This window comes from Elephas maximus, chromosome X, assembly GCF_024166365.1.
Source record: "Elephas maximus indicus isolate mEleMax1 chromosome X, mEleMax1 primary haplotype, whole genome shotgun sequence".
Classification (NCBI taxonomy): Eukaryota; Metazoa; Chordata; class Mammalia; order Proboscidea; family Elephantidae; genus Elephas; species Elephas maximus.
In genome coordinates, this window is record NC_064846.1 from 30,153,632 (window position 1) to 30,172,056 (window position 18,425).

Here is an 18,425-nt window from a genome sequence, read left to right on the forward strand (position 1 = left end):
TATAGTTTGTACATTGTTGGTGCTAAAAATGCTTTTGAGAAAGTTTCTTACTCTCTTTGAAAAATGTTGCCTGGGAATCTTGGGTTTTTTTGGTACCAAAATACCAATTGATCAGTACACTTCAGCAATGGAAAGGTACTGGTTAATTGAATGCTCAGAATTAATCCAAATATGGAATCACTCTTTTTCTTTCAACCTTTAGTTATATTTTTACGAACTGTTGTTAAATAGATAAATGGATGTGACTGTTTTCACTTCTTGCCTTAGAACTATCAAGCCTTGGGAATACGTTGGAATGTTTGTTGTTTTGAGGATGTTGCACAGAGCTTTAGTGCTGTCATTAATGCAGGGGTTTCAAGTGTAAATGCAGGATGTGTAGTAGGCTGGGCAGACTATATACTGATCCAGTAAAGAAACTGGATATTTTTTCTGCTGTTTGTAGCCTCAGTGTTATGTTTGAGCATACTTTAAATTTTCCAATTTTGTTTAATAATTTAATCACAAGGGAAAAAATTGCAAAGAAAAATCAGCCCAGTCTACTCATTCTGAAAAAAGATTAATATGTAAAGTTCTAATTAATAAGAATCTATTTTGTGAATTTCAGAGATTCTTAACTAAAGTAAAATAAATGCGTAGTTAAAAGTAAAGGAGTTATAACCCTTAATGTAATAATATGTGGTTATGATGAATACAGGAACTATGTTTAAGAAGGTGAGCTGGAGATTAGAATAAATGGGATTAGGTTGAAGAAAAGTACTTTGGGGCTTAGATAAATATAAGTTGTGGATTGTTATTGAAACAGGTTGTAATTCTCTATATGTGAGAATGTTGGAAGTGAGGAGGGAAATTGGCTCTTCCCCAAAATTGGCCAGGTTGTGCTGACCTTGGATTAGTTATTGTATCAACGTCTGTTTTTCCTTAAATGTTTTGGCACACAAACACTGCTTTAGTGTCCCTGTGCTACTTGTTGTTCAGTTACAAATTGAACCAAGAAATGTTACGAACAGTACTGAAAAGTGAGTTAAGACAGAAAAAATCAGCTTTTGTTTTTAGAGATTGTTTAACAGGTTTATAGAGTTGTTATATAGAAGTAAAATATTTGTGTGCCTGTATGTGTCTCTAATTCAGTTGTAAGTGTTTTGAGAATAGAGAATATAACTGTCATCTTTATATTCTCATTTCTCCACTAATGCCTAGCAAATCGTAGGCAGTCAGTATTTACTGAATGAACGCATTCGCTTTCTGGAAACCTAAGTTTCAAGGCTTTAAAACATACATACATAAATGCATAAATAAAAACTTACTCTTAAGTAATACGGAATCCTGATGTGTTTTTCCCCCCCTTCGTTTTTTTTTTTTTTTTTAAGTTGCCCTAATTCATTTCCAGAACAGGCATGGTACTTGCATAAACTTTCCCGTGTGTGATACCAGAAGATGAAGGAAAATGTATAAATGTTTCTACCAAAAATTATAAATGATATTGGAATTTAATCTTTTTACCTGCAAACATTTATATTTGAAATTTTATTTAAAATATTTTCCAAAAATTGGAAAGATCTCGTTTTGGCGTTTTTGGGTTATTTTTTAATTTCAAAATTTATTTGCCAAAAATTTGTTTAAAATACACTCAAGAACTTCACCAAAGTATTCACTGCCCGTCTGGTTGTGGTATTTTGTAATTGGGGATGTCGGGAGAACATTTTCAGTGGAAATTGCATTTTTTTTTTTTTTAAGTAGAGACCAAAGTTTTATTTGTGGCTACCAGGGGCTGGACGATTTGGGGGTCGGGAACCATTATTTAGGGAGCAGTGAGTTTCTGTTTATGACAGTGGGAAATTTGGGATTAATGGTGGGTGGTGGTTGCACAACCTGGTTATATCACTAAATTGTATTCCTGAAAAAGTTTGAATTGGCAAATGTGTTAGATGTATTTTAATAATAAAGGATGAAACAAAAAACCCACTTAAGAAGGCACAGGATAGTATACCGGCAGCCCTTAAACAGTCTCGCTATTCTAAATGTCGGTGAGGACACCAACCAACTGGTCGAGGGAGGAAGCCATCACATGGCCTCTTAGAAAGCTCTCGTACAGCAGTCACTAAAGCTAAGTATGTGCACATTCCGGAGCAGCAATCTCACTCGTCCTAGGAAGCAGAAATACTCACACGCGACCCAAATGACAAGGACAGGGACATTTGTAGCCCTGAGACTAGCGGCCACACAGTGAACATGAGCACACGCCCACCACCAGCAGTTGGATACACAAATGTTGGGGCGTCCATGCTGTGGAAAAACCAAGCAGCCGGAGCTTCAGGCACTAGGGCGTGAAGCTCTTAGGGGAAAGCGCCCTCGTCTGGATCCCCGCGGGATCTGCATGACGCTGGGGGCCAGTAAACTCTAAGCAAGCTCTTGGTTGTCAGTCATTCCAGTCCACAAAGTCAGTCCCGCCCTAGGTACTCAGATGTCGCGGGGATGAAGAAAGACACCCCCAAAGGGGACTTGATATGAGAAGAGGCCTTTGAAGCTCTGTGAAGCACCCCCCCACCCCCACCCCATAGAGGACTTGGCACAAGAAGAGCCCTATGAGGTCTGGCAAGTCCGCGCCAGAGGGGTCCTGAGTGCCGGCTGGGGTGTCCAGAGCCCCCCCGCCAGGTGTCTTGCTCGGGGAAGTGGGGGGCTTTCCAGGCCTGGCGGTGACTGGAGACCGTGGGTTCTGCTGCTGGGAAGATCACCAAGGGGCTGGGCAAGTTGGTGGTGGAGGGGGGAGGCTGTGGAAAATTGCCCCCCCCAAGACAGACCCACAGAGGCAGGGGCTGGGGGCAGGTGCCTAGGGCACCTGGGCCTCCCTGAACTTCCTGGCCCTGAAATCGCTGCAGTTGCTGATGTTGGTGCTGTTGAGCACCCGATGCTTCTTTAGGTTGAGCTTGCTGGGCACTAGGTCTCCTCCAAGTGTTTCGCTGCTGCTCCTGGCTGTGGACTGTGTGCTCCTGCCACCGCCTCCCAGGGGCTCTTGGGTTGGAGGGGGGCCCATGAGATACTTGCCAGGGCCTCCTCAAGAGAAAAGAGAGAGAAAAGACCTGGCGAACTGCTCCGGCAAAGTTTACAGCCTAAGAAACCTTCTGGGGGCAGTCCTACCCTGTCCTATAGGGTCGCTATGAGTCAGAGTCCACTGGATGGCACCTGACAACAACAATCCTCACTCCTGCTCTGTTCTCTGTGCGTCGGAGAGGGCTTTTTAAGAAGAAATACAAGGTGCGTTTCTACTCTGATTTGTGCTCTAATCTATCCTTGGCCCTTATTTTCATCATTGACTCCCTGCTACATCTTTTTGATGCCAAATCAACTGGCTTGACTTTTATTTTAAACTAAATAGGCTAAGCTATATGTGTATTTATACACACATTTAATTATTTAATTAAGTGTGTGTAATATAGTTACTTTGGACATTTAATTATTTTGAAGTAATTTCTAGTGCTGGGATAAAGTAATCAACAGAAGTACAATTAATTGTGTAACTTGTAAAACTGGAATAATTGAAAAAGTAACTATGCCAGCACTCAAGGAAACCCATCAGTATAGTTCATTTGAAAACACACAAGGAATAGGAAGTGAAAGGAACAAATTACCTATCACTTTTGCCTGAAAAACCTTAGTTATTTATAACTGTGCATTAAAAATGTTACATATTCCTCCCCAAAGCACATTGCTGGCTCAAAAGTTTCTGTCCCTCCGCCTGACTCTTTGAAATCAGTAATTTTTGATATTTAAAAAGGAGAGGGGGAGCAAACTTTACAATCAAGGATATCTACTGAAATAAATTGAGGTAACTTCTCTGGAAAAAAAAAACCATCTGTTAAATATACTCTAGCATTAATGATAAACAAAATTCTCCAGAGGTTGATTTTTATCTGGCTGCACTCCGCGTTGAACAAGTTGTCAAAAAATTTTCCATTAATTGCTAATTTAGAGTGATTTTAGAAAGCAATTTCACAAAGCCCTCCTGGATGTTTTACTGACAGCTTTCTAATCTCTGCAAGTATTAGGTAACCCAGCTACATGAAACATGTCACTATGTGAGCTGCTCAGGGATGCAGTTCAGTGAGAACGACATGTACTAATGTGAAAGAGACGCTGCAGAGGCCACAGGTGTTTGCTTTAAGGGATGTTATTTTAAGATCTGCTGAAAGGGTTGCCTAAGAGTATTTCCCACCAGTGGTCTGTTACAAACCCAGAGACACCTAGCTTTGGAGTTCGGCACCAGTTGAATGGGCAATGTGTTTATAGGAGGCTGCCAGGAAGTGGTCAAGCTGATATATGGGCAGCAGGGCTTTTTAGCTACTAGGGATTTTTTGCTTCACTTGCCCTTCTTCTACCTTTTGTTTTCTATTAAACACTCTGTGACTTTCCAGACAGAATTAAACACTGACCTTCTCCATACTTCCATAATGAATGTTTTGTTGTTATTTTTATTATAGTACTTATTAGATTGCAATGCAGTTAACTATGTGGGTGTCTAAACTCCCTTTCTCCTCCATTTGAATGTAAACTCTGTCACGGAAAACACCTAGCAAAACAGGCTGCTCATATATGGCACAGGGAATAACCTGCAATAGGTCCCATGGTAGTGACCATGGCAATCCATGGCATAGAACAATGTGGATAGTTGGCAAAAACTTTTGATTACTTAACTGTTTTGTCCAGGCCTGATATTGGATCTGGTAAGCCAAGGTATCCAATATCAGCCTGGACAACAGTTCAGTAAGTAATCAAAGTTTTTGCCACTCTACCCACATTGTTCAATGCCACAGATTGCCATATCCAGGGCTGATATTGGATCTGGTAAGCCAAGGTGGAAGCCCTGGTGGTAGAGTGGTTAAGAGATCAGGCTGCTAACCAAAAGGCAGGCAGTTTGAATACCCCAGGCGCTCCTTGGGAACCCTATGGGGCAGTTCTACTCTGTCCTGTAGGGTCGCTATGAGTTGGAACCAACTTGACGGCAATGGGCTTAAGCCAGGGTAAAATGGAATATACGTTATTTTCTAACCAGAAAAACCTGCATTTGAATCCCAGTTCTATTATTTGCTTGTTGAATGACCATAGTGTGTTACCTGACTTCTCTAAACATGACCTTATATTGCTAATCATTCTATCCCCATTTTCTAGCACATTGCCTGATACATGTAGATACAACACTGATACTAGTTTTCTTCCCCCTTCTAGTTCCCTACCGATTCTGTTAGGTGACATAGGTAGCTTTTTACCTCATTATTATAAAAGTTAATGTGCATTGTGTAAAGTTGGACATACAGAAAAGCAAAATACAAAAAAACAGAACCACCACATTTCCACCAGCCCGAGATTACTACTGTCGACAACTTAGTGTATATCTGTCCAGATGTTCTTCTGTACATTTATGTCCTCATCTATACAGTTGGTAAGGAGCTACGGTGGCACAGTGTTAAGCGCTTGGTTGTTAACCAAAAGGTAAGCAGTTCTAACTCATCAGCTGCCCCGTGGGAGAAAGATGTGGCGATCTGCTTCCGTAAAGATCCCGGCCTTGGAAACCCTACTCTGTCCTATACGGTCACTAGGAGGTTTTTTTTCAATGCGGTTGCTACTAAAATGAAAGCATTTTGTACGTGTTGTTTCGTATCCTGCTTTTTTCAGTTAACAATTCCATCTTTACATGCTAATACATTTTCATCTTATCTAATACTCCTGTACCAAAAAAACCAAACCCGTTGCCGTCGAGTTGATTCCATCTCATAGGGTCGTTGCCGTCGAGTTGATTCCATCTCATAGGGTCGCTGTGAGTCGGAATCTAATACTCAAGGTGCTTTAATGTGTGCAGGCTAAGGCTTTGAGTGAATGATTTGAAGCACCACTTCAGAAATTGTTCTCATTTCCAGAAATCATTAGAATGACACACCAGACATTTGACCAAATATAAGCTCTTCCACTTACATAAACCTGAAGCCTTGATTATTAACATTTATTGTATAATGGCAATCTCTGTCTAGGTATTTGCTTGATTCAGTGATTTTCAGACAGCGGAGCACATCAGAACCGCTTGCGTATCTTTTGAAAGTTAAAGATCCTCAAACTTCAAACCTACTGAAATGTAATTTCCTTGTACAAACTCCATTTTATCTGAGCATTTTCAAATTATTCCATTCAGTTTTCTGTATCATCACAGCAAATTTCTCCTCTAACCTGCGTGACCATAAATATTAGCTTATTGATTGATTCAACAAACAATTTTAGAGCACTTATTAAGTACCCAACAACTGTGCCAGGTACCAGATAACAAAAGCAAAACTACAAGAGCAAAAAAAAAACAAGGCAATTGCCCTAGAGGTTTATAATATATATATAAAAAAAAGAGAAAAACACCTAATTCACTACTTAGGAAAAAAGATTAGCATAGTCTTAATGGTATATGCTAAGTGCAATATGACTATGGAGAGATGAGTGATTAACTTTGCCTGGGAAGTCATAGATAGCTCCCAGAAGAGGGGATGGAGTGAGTCTGGAAAGAAAAATGTGAGTGGGGAAGGAGAGCTAATATTGGCGTGAAAGCAAATAGTGTGCATCTGGAATGCTTAGGGTTCGTGGTGAGAAGCCCTTGTGGCACAGTGGTTAAGAGCTCAGCTGCTAACCAAAAGGTTGGCAGTTCAAGTCCACCAGCTGCTCCATGGAAACCCTATGGGGCAGTTCTACTCTGTCCTACAGGGTTGCTATGAGTCGGCATCGATTCGCCAGCAATGAGTTTTTTTAAGGTGAGAAAGGTAGATTGGGGACAGAATGTGAAATACCTTGAAAGACATATGAAGGACTTAAGGCTTTATCTTTAAGTAATGTTTGTTTGTTTATGAAATGTAGACCTGGAAGTTGCATGGAATATGGGCTGAAGACTGTGTGACCAGCTAAGTGGCTATTCCAATAGTCCGGGTGAAGGATGATGAGAACTTTAACTAGGGAATTAGAAGAGGTCAAGGTTGTGGGAGATAAAACAGAATAGATTAATTTGAAAGACATTTCAGAATGAAAAGTGTATAAGGACCAATTGAGTGAGGTGGAGTAAAAATGTTCAAGTACAACACCGGTGTTTTTATTTTATTTAACCAGGTATGTTCATTATGACATTAACCTGAGAAAAGGTAAACAGGAAGAACAGGTTTAAAAGGTGGGGAGAGAAAATTTAAAAAACTAACAGTTATTGAGCACTTACAAAGTGCCAGTCACTATAGTAAATGCTTTGCATTCATTATCTTAATTGATCCTCACACAAAACCTTATGAAGGGAATGCTAATATTATCCCCATTTTGCAGATGAGAAGACAGAGGCTCAGATGGGTTAAATAATTTGCCTGAGGTCACACAGCTAATAAATTGCTGAGCCACACTTCAGATACAGGCATTCTGAATGGCCAAATACTTATCCACTGTAAAATACTGCTACTCAGCTGTGTTACGTTACATTGCCTCTAAAACATACATTTCCTCAGTAAGCACATGCAGCGTTAAACATGTGTGATTTTGATAGAAATGTGCTAGGCACTAAATGTGTATTACAGAGGGTAGAAAGTATTGTGCCTGTCCAGAAGGACTTTTCAATCTACTTGGGTAGAGACAGAATATATCAGAAAAAAGTGGTTTGCCAATGACTTGTGGGGACTGTGAAGTGAGAGAGAATTATCGGTAAACAGGCAGAGCTGTTACAATTATGACCTTATGGAATCTGAAGGATTTGTGAGATTTCCAGATGGAAATGTCTGGTAGGCTGTTAGAAATATGGATCTAGAGCTCAGAAGAGAGGTTGTTGTTGTTAGTTGCCATCAACTAACTCTGTAGAGTTTTCAAGACTGTAACTTTTCAGAAACAGATCACCAGGCCTTACTTCCAAGGTGCCTCTGGGTGGGTTTGAACCACCAAACTTTTGGTTAATAGTCCAGTGTTTAACAATTCACACCAGCCAGGGAGTCCTAAAAGAGAAGTTAGGGCTAGAGATACGGATGTGGAAGTCATCATTACCAGAAACGGTATTTTGTAGGGGCAGGGGTGGTGGTGGTGTAGTATCTCAGAACCTAGGTCTTCTGGTTCTCCTTCCAAAATTCGCTTAATCTTCAATAGGTCTGCATATCTATATATGTATATACAGATTATATATATATACATACATAATATATACACTTATACATAATATATGTGGAGCCCTGATGGCACATGGTTATACATATACATTTATGTGTTATTAAATAACACATAAATGTATATGTATAACCATGTGCCATTAATTAATTAATTAATGATTATTAATGTATACATGTATTACTACATGCCTGGTACATAGTAGGAAATTAATGACTTGCAGGAGGATGGTCAAATGAATGTCTGCCTGTTATTGTTAGGTGCCCTCAAGTTAGTTCTGACTCATAGCAACCCTATGTACAACAGACTGAAACACTGCCTGGTCTTGCGTTATTCTTCACCACCACCATAATTCAAAGGTATCAGTTCTTCTTTCATCTTCCTTATGCATTGTCCAGCTTTTGCATGCTTATGAGGCAATTGAAAACACCATGGCTTGGGTCAGGTGCAACTTAATTTTCAAAGTGATGTCTTTGCTTTTCAACATTTTACGGAGGTCTTTTGCAACAGATTTGCCCAATGCAGTCCGACTTTTGATTTCCTGATTGCTGCTTCCATTGAGTGTTGATTGTGGATCCAAGTAAAATGAAATCCTTGACAGCCTCAGTCTTTTCTCCGTTTTTCATGATGGTGCTTATTGGTCCAGTTGTGAGGATTTTTGTTTTCTTTATGTCCAGGTGTCATCCATAGTGAAGGCTGTGGTCTTTGATCTTCATCAGTAAGTGCTTCAAGTCCTCTTCACTTTCAGCAAGCAAGGTTGTATCATCTGTGTAACACAGGTTGTTAATGAGTCTTCCTCCAATCCTGATGCCTAGCTCTTCTTCACATAGTCCAGCTTCCCGGATTATTTGCTCAGCATACAGATTAAATAAGTATGGTGAAAGGATACAGTCCTGATGCACACCTTTCCTGACTTTAAACCACGGAGTATCCCCTTGTTCTGTTCCAATGACTACCTCTTATTCTATGTACAGGTTCCTCATGAGCACAGTTAAGTGTTCTGGAATTCTTATTCTTCACAATGTCATCCATAATTCATTATGAGCCACACAGTCGAATGCCTTAGCATAGTCAAAAAAACACAGGTAAACATCTTTCTGGTATGCTCCGCTTCCAGCCAAGATCCATCTGACATCGCCAGTGATATCCCTCGTTCCAAGTCCTCTCCTGAATCAAGCTTGAATTTCTGGCATCTCCCTGTCAATATACTGCTGCAACCACTTTTGAATAATCTTCAGCAAAATTTTACTTATATATGATATTAATGATATTGTTCGACAATTTCTGCATTCTGTTGTATCACCTTCTTTGGAATGGGTGTAAATATGGATCTCTTCCAGTCAGTTAGCCAGGTCTTACAAATTTCTTGGCATAGATGAGCGAGCACTTCCATTGCTACATTCATTTGTTGAAACATTTCAATTAGTATTCCGTCAATTTCTGGAGCCTTTCTATTTACCCAGTTTCTTCAGTGCAGCTTGGACTCCTTCCTTCGGCATCATCCATTCGTGATCATATACTACCTCCTGAAATGTTTGAATGTCAACCAACTATTTTTGGTACAGTGACTCTATGTATTCCTTCCATCTTCTTTCGATGTTTCCTGAGTCCTTTAATACTTTCGCTGTAGAATCCTTCAATATTGCAACACGAGGCTTGGATTTTTTCTTTAGTTCTTTCAGTTTGAGAAATGCTGAGCGTTTTCTTCCGTTTTGGTTTTCTAACTCCAAGTCCTTGCACACGTCATTATAATACTTTGTCTTCTCAGGCCGCCCTTTGAAATCTTTGATTTAGCTCTTTTACTTCATCCTTTTTTCCTTTCGTTTTAGCTATTCTGTGTTCAGGAGCAAGTTTCAGAATCTCTTTTGACATCCATTTTGGTCTTTTCTTTCTTCCCTGTCTTTTTAATGGCCTTTTGCTTTCTTCTGTATGATGTCCTTGATGTATTTCCACAACTCGCCTGGTCTTTTGTCATTAGCGTTCAGCGCATCAAACCTATTCTTGAGATGGTCTCTACATTCAGGTGGGATATACTCAAAGTTGTACTTTGGCTCTCGTGGACTTGTTCTAATTTTCTTCAATTTCAACTTGAACTTGCATATGAGCAATTGATGGTCTGTTCCACAGTTGGCCCCTGGCCTCATTCTGACTGGCGATATTGAGCTTTTCCATTGTCTTTTTCCACAGATACAGCTGATTTGATTCCTGTGTTTTCCATTCAGCGAGATCCATTTATATAGTCGCCATTTATGTTGTTGAAAAATGGTATTTTCAGTGAGTAAGTCAGCAGTATTGCAAAAATCTATCATGAGATCTCTGGCATTGTTTCTATCATCAAGGCCATACTTCCCAACTACTGTTCCTTCTTCCAACTTTTGCATTCCATTCACCAGTAATTATCAGTGCATCGTGATTACATGTTAGGTAAATTTCAGGCTTTTAATTGGTAAAAATCTTCAATGTCTTTATCTTCGGCCTTGGTGGTTGGTGTGTAAATTTGAATAATAGTTATATTAACTGGTCTTACCTTGTAGGCATAATAGATACTACACTTATCACTGACGCCATTCTTTTTCAATTTGTCATTCCTGGCATAGTAGACCACATGATTGTCCAACTCAGAACGGTCAATACCAGTCCATTTCAGCTCACTAATGCCTAGGATCTCAATGTTTCACATATGTTCAATTTAATTTTTGATGATATCTAATTTTTCTAGATTCATACTTCGTACATTCCATGTTCCAATTATTAATTAATGTTTGCAGCTCTTTCTTCTTCTTTTGAGTCGTGCCATGTCTGCAAATGAAGGTTCTTAAAGCTTGACTGCATCCATGTTGTTAGGGTCGACTCACTTTGAAGAGGCAGCTCTTCCCTAGTTGTCATTTGAGTGCCTTTCAACCTGTGAGGCTCGTCTTCCAGCACTATATCAGACAGTATTTACTGCTATTCATAAAGTTTTCACTGGTTAATTTTTTTCAGAAGTAGACCACCAGGTCCTTCTTCCTAGTCTGTCTTAGTCTTGAAGCTTAGCTGAAACCTGTCCACTGTGAGTGACACTGCTGGTATTTAAAATACTGGTGGCATAGCTTCTAGCATCATAGCAACACAGAAGCCACCACAGTATGGCAATCTGACAGACATGCAGGGAATGTTTGTCTAGTGAATATTAAACAGTATTTAGTGGCCCCCAAGAAGTAATATTTCATCTTTTCATTTTGTTGATAATAACTTTCTGCATTTCCCTGATGCAATTACATTAATCAAAAGATGATAAAGGAAGTCTACCAAATGCTGCTCTGTTTTAAATGAATAAAGAAGTCTATAGTTTGGTTAGATGTGTTTTTGCATCCTTTATAGAACATAGGCCATTCCACAGTTGGGGAAAAGAAAACTAAATATCGATGACACCGTCCTTACAAATGACTTTTTTGTTGTTCCATTTTGGAGGTGCAGTTCACTGAAGCAAACACATTGATGATGTCAGTGAGAGTAATGGTGCTATTTTCACCCTTTCTAATGCCATTATTATGCCATTCTCTGTTTCAACCTAAGGCATTAATGTTTCATGGTGATTAAATTTTAACATCTAAATTGCCCTTTTATGTTACACACAAATGATAAACTTGAATGTTCCAGTCAGAGGGCAGCAACTTGAGTTTCCTCTAGGCTCCCAGTAAATTCATCAAGTAACGGCCCCCAGCATCTCAGAATGGCTCATTTTCCTTCTCCTTCCTTACCCAGAAATATAGGGTTAAGTGTGGTTTTTGTTTTTGAACTATGCCTTATATAACTAAAACTAGACACAGTAGATACCTTCCTTGATGTTTGTACCTGAAGCACATTATTGAAAATGGAATAATATATTTTCCCATTGACTTACATTATAATTTTAAAAGTGTCATCTTTTTGAGAGATTGCTTTCCAGTTGGCAGTGGTATCTTAACACTTTGCTACTGCCTCCACCTCTCAGATGTGTACTTCAGTCTTCAAATAAACAGCTAAATGATGTAATGGAATTCCCTGTTTCAAGGATACTAAAGGATACTTTTAGAATGTGACAAATTATGCCCTATTTCATTTGCAGCCTGGGTGATGCAAATGGTTGAATGCTGGACTACTAACAGAAAGGCTGGCAGTTGGAACCCATGCAGAGGTGCCTCAGAAGAAAGGCCTGGTGATCTGCTTCCTAAAGGTCACAGCCTTACAAACCAATGGAGTGCAGTTCGACCTGCACATACAAGGTTGTCATGAATCAGAATCGATTCAAACACAGCTGATTCATTTTGTGTAGAAGATGGAATTATATTTTAAAAGAGCACCCTATTTGATTTGCTCTGTGTATATTTATCACAAGCCACAGCCAACTCTAAGACGTCTTCATATGTCATGCCTGAAGGTGCTCCTGTCTTTCTTTTCTCTGTTCTTTCTTTATGATGATCTGCCTAAGTCAAGATGTTTCCCATATTGGCTTACTGATACTCAAAGTGCATGACAAATAATCTTTTCTTTATCTTCATTATTTTACCCTTTTAAAATCTTGATGCATTTAAATGTGTAATAATAATAATAGTAATAAAAACTGTTTAAGCATCATCATGGTAGACTGAAGAGTATCACCAGGAATAAGGAGGATCTACATGTTTCCGTAATTGTCTTCTTAAAAATTGGGGACTGTTTTCAACTTGTCACAACTTTTAATTAATTTATATAAGTGTTCCTGCCTATTCTTAAGTATTAACAGTACACTACATGTGGTACAGAACATATACCTGTGATTATTGTGAGCAGGACTCATGATTATTTGAGTAGGGACAAGAGAGTCTTGAAATATGTCAAACATACAGAAAATCTATTTTTTCCTGATACATTTGCCTTAACAGAGTTGGATAATTTTCATATTAAAGTTTGAGCTATCACTTTTTTTCTCTTCTCCAATGTATTTATTTGAACATATCCTTCCTAACTAGGTGCAAGGAAAAAGTTATATCTGAAATGCTATCCTAATGTGTTTTGAGGGGAAAACCTGAAATGAAAGAATACGTTTTAGAAAGAACTAGTAATTATATTCTGCACATAGATATAGGTTTCTTACAATTGAACTTAGCCTGAAGTTTCTTAGGGGCATCTTGGGAAATAAGGTAAGCTATAATTAGAGGATACGTCACTTTCAGTGGCAGTTGATAGAACAAAGCATCTTAGAAAGTCTGAGCACCTGAAACTAATTTTAAAGTCAGCATTAGAGTGTATGGCTAGAAAATCTGTTTTAAATAATGGATAAAACAATCCCTTGCTCTCCAGTGTTTTATAGATCGAATTACATAACCCACAAGAAGCTATTTAACCTCTAAGTACCTGAATATCTGAGAAAAAAAAAAAGATTCTAAAACCAAAAACCCATTGCCATTGAGCGGATTCCGACTCATAGTGACCCTATAGGACAGAGTAGAACTGCTCCATTGGGTTTCCAAGGAGTGGCTCGTGGATTCAAACTGCTGGTCTTTTGGTTAGCAGCCCAATGCTTAACCACTGTGCCACCAGGGCTCGAAAGTATGGACTGCTTCATGAATTTGCATGTTGAAGTTACATGTACTAGGAAGATCTAGTCTCATTCTGTGCCCTCAAGAATTTTGGAGTATTTATCGTCAGGACAAACATGTAGGAATACATCAAGTAGGATACCAACCCGTTTTTAATCTTTGATTTGCCACTTATATTTACAAATGTTACAACATTTTATAATGGCTAGTATTTATCTTTTTTTTATCTTCTGAAGATCTTTTTATAGCCAACTATGAGTAAAGTACTAAAATCCCAAAATTTTATATTTGTATCATGCTTTACTGTGCGTAGTGATTTACTTTCTAATATATTGTAAGCACTTCAAAAGACCATGTTTTATTTGACTTTGTACCCCTCAATATAGTGCCTGGCAAAATAAACATATAATATGTGCTTGAACAAATTGATTTTCATATTTTTAAAGCAAAAATTATAGTGCAAGGGTGGCTTTCTTGATTCTTAGGAGCATCTCCACATTATAAAGGAGAATTGCAGCATCTTTTCATATTTGATGGCATGGGATAGTTTTCTGTGGAAACACTTCTAGATTCTTATGTTAACATTCTTTTCACCTTCTAGAGTTGGTATACTGGATTAAGAGAGGAGACTCTCCTTAGTGTATACTAATTTATGGGAGTTATTAATATGTTTTCTACCTCAAATTTCTGTTAGGATCACATACATTTCCATTAACCTTCTGTTATACAGTAATATTAGATATTTAATATATCCAATTCCAAATAGTTGTTCTGCACCTTTTTTGTACTGAGAATGGTAATGATACACAAACCCATTGCCATCGAGTCGATTCTGACTCATAGTGACCCTATAGGACAGAGTAGAACTGCCCCGTAGAGTTTCTAAGGAGCACCTGGTGAATTCGAACTGCTGACCTTTTGGTTAGCAGCCATAACATTTAACCACTACCACTATGCCAGCAGGGTTTCCATAGTAATGATATCCGAACAAACAAACAAAAAAAAAGACTTTTATCTTTTCCACCTTTATTGGTCCAGTTTTTAGAAAGTTTTTATTGGAAGTAACTCAGAGAACTAACAGTCCAGTGACTGGGACCATTCACAAAGGTGTGCTTCCACTTTTCAGAAAGTATGCTTTTTTTCTTCTTGCTCTAAATATGGAGCAACCATGAAATAATGGAATCCCTAGATGAAAAATATATTTTAAACCCAAACTAGGAAGGGAATTGAAAAAGTGGCATTTTCATTTGAATCACTGGATTTTCTTATTTATACAAATTGAAAATAAATATGAATCATTGCAACAGCTCCTACCAGGTGATCAGTTTATTCTTTGAGTATTAACTATAATTCCTTTGAAATGTGTGAGATCTTGTATTGATTCAAGGTACTAAAATTATTTATCAGTGACAATTCTGGCTTTAGGGAAGTTTTCAGGCAGGTTAAGAATATCTTTAGGACTCTTCTTTTCAACATAATGCAAATTCTACTAATCCATTTTATAGATACCCACACATACATATAATATCTTACCTCTCGTATTTCCATCATTACTCATCATGGCATCTGTTATGAATTGAATCGTGTCCCCCCAAAAATGTGTGTCAACTTGACTAGGCCATGATTCCCAGTACTGTGTGGTTGTCGTCCATTTTGTGATCTGTTGTTAATTGTCCTGTGTGTTGTAAATCCTAATCCCTGCCTGTGGTTAATGAAGCAAGATTAGGTTATGTTAAAGAGGATTAGGATGGTATGCAACACCCTTGCTCAGGTCACAGCCCTGATAGGATGTAAGGGGAGTTCCCCTGGGGTGTGGCCTGCATCACCTTTTATCCTACAAGAGAGAAAGGAAAGAAGAGGGAGCAGAGAGATAGGGACCTCATTACCACCAAGCAAGAAGAAACAGGAGCGGTGCACTTCTTTTGGACCCAGGTCTCTGTCTGTGCTGAGAAGCTCCTAGACCAGGGGAAGACTGATGATAACGGCCTTCCCCGATAGCTGACAGAGAGAGAAAGCCATCCCCTGGAGCTGGGACCCTGAATGTGAACATCTAGCCTCCTAGATTGTGAGAGAATAACTTTCTGTTTGTTAACGTCATCCACGTGTGGTTTTTCTGTTATAGCAGCACTAGGTAACTAAGACAGCATACCTCAGGCTTTGAGATATGGCCTTGTATAGGTGGCCCTAGTTGTCTCTGTCCACCATCCTGAAATATATCTCCAAACACCTGATATTTAGAAGAGTTTCACTCTCCAAAGTGAATTGAAAACACGGTATCAGACATGCCATACTAGTTCTAATGAAGGCTTAACCATCCCATATTCCATAAATCAGCATTAAATAGGCTCCATTATATAATTCCTGTCTACTAGATTTGGTCTGTATTAGCTATTGAATAGACGCCTTGTTTGCTGTTCTGTGTCAGTTGTACTTTCGAGGTCATCCTGAAACAGGGTTCAAGTTTTCCAAAAAATAAGTTGAAATTTTAAAAACAACAGATAACATTTTTTTTTAATTATGAAGTATGCTTGTGAATGGGAGCCAGAAGTTAGTGTAAAATACAAATGCTTTTGGGTGTAACTATAGTTATACTCGGATTTATTTTATAAAATGTTTTTATCGGTCTTTACATTGATCTTTATTTAGCTTGTACAAAATAGACTTATAAACTATTAGAGGCGTAAGAACTGGAATCTAAAGAGAAAATGTTTATGTACTCAACAGGGGGAAAAAAATTGGTATCCCAGTTTACTCAGTTAAACTAGTTTGCTTCTCAGTATCTCCAAATTTCAAAGATGAGGGCTATAGCAAGAAAATACCTTCAAAAGGAAGGATCATTCAGAGATCAAATATTGTGATCATATCCGAGTAGAAAATTATTAAAATACTTTATGGAAATATTTCTTGAGATATAAAAATACTAGTCATGCTTCCATGGATGTGGAGATATTGCAAACTTGTTAAAACATGGTTGCTATTGCTGTTAGGTGCCCTCGAGTTGGTTCCAACTCAAAGCGACCCTATGCACAACAAAACAACACACTGCTGGATCCTGCTGTGCCTTCCTCACAATCGTTATTATGTTTGAGCCCATTGTTGCAGCCACTGTGTCAATCCATCTCGTTGAAGGTCTTCATCTTTTTTGCTAACCTGTACTTTACCAAGGATGATGTCCTTCTCCAGGGACTGGTTCCTCCTGATAACATGTCCAAATACATGAGTACATGGTAGTAATTAAAAATGTTTATGAATTTTAAACAGATCATTGTTAGTCATGGCTTTTTTCCCAGACATTCCTTCTCTTTATGTGTCTTTAGTTCCTCTTAAGAGGGTGAATGAGGACTATTTTTAAAGTATCATAACAAAACCATGCCCCGGGCAAATACACAAATATCATTCTCTTTCTCTCTGCTTTATTTCTTGTGAATATCTTAATAATATTTACTGTGATCCTATCAGATGAGAAACTTATTTGATTCCTTTGTGTTTTCAAGTGCAAGTGGAAATAAAAGCCACAGTACATTTTAAATCACTCCTAAATGTTAGAAATGAAAATGGATGGAGTAAACAGAGCTTTACTTTTGGTCAGACATTGGACACTTTCTTCTTTGCTTAGTTCAGGATTTCTTAAAGTAGCTTGTTGTCTTAGATATCAAGTGCTGCTGTAACAGAAACACACCAAGTGAGTGGTTTTAAGGAACGTAAATTTATTTTCTCACAGTTCAGGAGGTTACAAGTTTCATTTCAGGGCGTGGTCTCTAGGGGAAGGCTCTTTCTCTCTGCTGGCTCTGGAGGAAGGTCCTTGTCTTTAGCTTCTTTTCCTTGGTGACCTTCATGTAGCTTAACATCTATCTTCTCCCATATCTGCTTGCTTTCTTGGTTGCGTGCTCAATTTGCTCTTTTATATCTCAAAAGAGATTGATTTAAGACACATGCTACACTAATATACTACCTCATTAACATAACAAAGAAAACCCATTCCCAAATGGGATTATAACCACAGGCATAGGAGTTAACGATTTATAACACATTTTGGGGGTCACAATTCAATTCATAACACTAGTCTTGGAACTAGCTGTGCTAGAGTCACTTGGAATCAAATCAAACCACACCACACCCCCAAATGCAGATTCCTAAAGTGGGCCTAGAAATACTATTGAAACAATAGCCCTGAGCGATTTAAAAAACAAAAACCCATTGCTGTCTAGTCGATTTTGACTCGTATCAACCCTAAAGGTGATTTTAATGCCTTTTAAAATTTGGAAGCAATGGGTTTATTGGTTGAGCTTCTAAGTATCTGGTCTCTTGTGTAGAGCTTGTTTGCCTATTACCATTAAACGGAGTAAATTGCATGATTTAGATACTTAAAACTATTTTAGATTCAGGCTTTGTCTGTGATGTTCTTATTCCTACTGGCTAGTGTGACAGTCTGGGGAGTTTATCTCCACTAAATTTGCATATGCATCTCCAGAACCTAGAAAAGTACATGGAATATAGCATATGTTCAATTAATTTTAACTGAAAAGAAAAGCAAGCTCATAATTTAAATAATAAATTGCATTCTCCTAAAATATAAATAATGTAACCTGGCTTGTCATGCTGTATACTTGACCTCACTGACACATGTTATTTTATTTTACGTTTTACACAGTGAAATAAAATCTTAGCATCTCATATATTTTTCTCTTGCTTTGTATCAGGATTGATTTATAAAATGTTCTGCCATACATTTAC